A 1,564-nucleotide genomic window follows, 5' to 3' on the forward strand; every position below is an offset into this window, starting at 1 on the left:
ACTGTCTGTAGCGTGGATGGTTTTCCTTTTTTTCACTGGCACTAAAGGGTGTGCCACTGTGAGGAGACAGCAAACAAAAAGGGAGGGAGAGAAAAAAAGAAGGGGGAGGAGAGAGGGGGGATCCACACCCAAAGTTGTTGCTGTACACTCTCATAGGGAAGTAGTAGTAACTTTTTAAACTTCCATTTCTTGGCAAACGACATTGGATTAGATAAGAGAGACATCTGAGCGATAACATCAACACTGTCAACAATCATTTCGGCACCTCTTTGATATAACTTTAAAGTGTAGGTTATTGAGGTCCTGTACAAAAGAAAAAGTCCCACTCACTATGCAAAGTACATCTACACATCCACACTGCACAAAGGTGAAATAACTACACAAATGTAGCTATTCTTATTTGTTATCACTAAGAAGGATCAAAATCATCTAAAGGCAATAAAGTATATAGCCATGAATGACTTATATGCATCTTAGTAAACTGCACAACTTCAATCTAGTCTGCATTCATGTGGTGGGTGTGTACCCACACCCTCATCTCCTGTCCTGCTCTATTTTAATTAAATATTTATCATGTATGAATGCTTTCACACAAAGTTACTGCCACTCTACATATTTACAGTGAAAACAAATAACACTGTTTAGGCAAGATGCTCCTATGCAAAAACATTCCCTTAGGGGAAAATAAAAAGTCCTTGGAAAAACTCTGGAGACAAGTTTTCTAGTCATATAAAACAACTCATAATAATCTTACAGTGATAAACACGCTCACTGCAAGTGCCTGGTGCTATGAACAAGAATGCTGGACAGATAACTGTGACGCCTTTGCAAGTTAGTTATTTAAACTCTGGCCAAGTTGGAACGACTGATTTGTTGTCTTGCAGCAGAGTTGTTAAAGTTCAGAAACCGAAAGAACAGTTTAAAAAAACAACTTTTAACTTCAATTAAAGAAAATAAAAAAGTGTGCAGCTTTACCTGTGCGCAGCCTTAGCGCCCTAGAAGCCTCACGCCTGCTTGAGCATCCTTGAAAACTTCTCCACTTCTCCTCACTCCAAGAAAAACACTTTCACACTGTCACGCCTTCGCAGTCTGCTAGGACTCTGTCAGTCTTTTTCGATTTCTTGATCAACCAGATTTCCAGGGCGTTTTCTGCCCCCTCTCTCTCCCTCCCTCCACCGTTCTGAGTTGATTTTAACCTCTTTTTTTCTGAGTGGCTGCTAGTCTGGGCTGAGCAGAGTGGTTGGACAGGGAGCTGGGCTGGGCTCCTGGTTAGCAGAGGGAGGGGAATCCAGGGGAGGGGACCCGTGTACGGGGAGTGGTCCTTAGTGTTCATGGGACCACCCACTGCTTCACAAAGAGGGTTGCAATGACATGCAACAGGAAAAGTGAGCTCTGCTTGAAAAAAAGAACTTTCAACACTTAAATGTCAGGTTTTCAAACTCTTGTTATCCGAATGTAATCAGCACTATGTAACAAATTACTCAGGCAAGAAACTTGTACTGTTTTTATCATGATTTTTCTGTTTAAAACAGTTTTTTGCCCACTTCAGTTTTTGTTCTACAGT

At 41.2% G+C, this 1,564-nt stretch overlaps 1 protein-coding gene across 2 annotated transcripts in view; it reads right to left on the reverse strand.

Moving 5' to 3' along the window:
- The window catches only part of ahnak (AHNAK nucleoprotein), a 33,788-nt gene extending 32,596 nt beyond the window's left edge, over nucleotides 1-1,192 (reverse strand). Inside the window, exon 1 of one of the 2 annotated variants that reach the window (XM_005723124.2) lies at nucleotides 976-1,192. The gene's annotated coding sequence lies outside the window, so the exon portion shown is untranslated. The remainder of the gene's footprint in view (nucleotides 1-975) is intronic. The other variant, XM_005723125.2, reaches the window with a different exon arrangement.
- Between the last annotated feature and the right edge of the window lie 372 nt (nucleotides 1,193-1,564).

Source organism: Pundamilia nyererei, unplaced genomic scaffold (genome assembly GCF_000239375.1).
Source record: "Pundamilia nyererei isolate P.nyererei 1_Seehausen unplaced genomic scaffold, PunNye1.0 scaffold00008, whole genome shotgun sequence".
Taxonomy (NCBI): Eukaryota; Metazoa; Chordata; class Actinopteri; order Cichliformes; family Cichlidae; genus Pundamilia; species Pundamilia nyererei.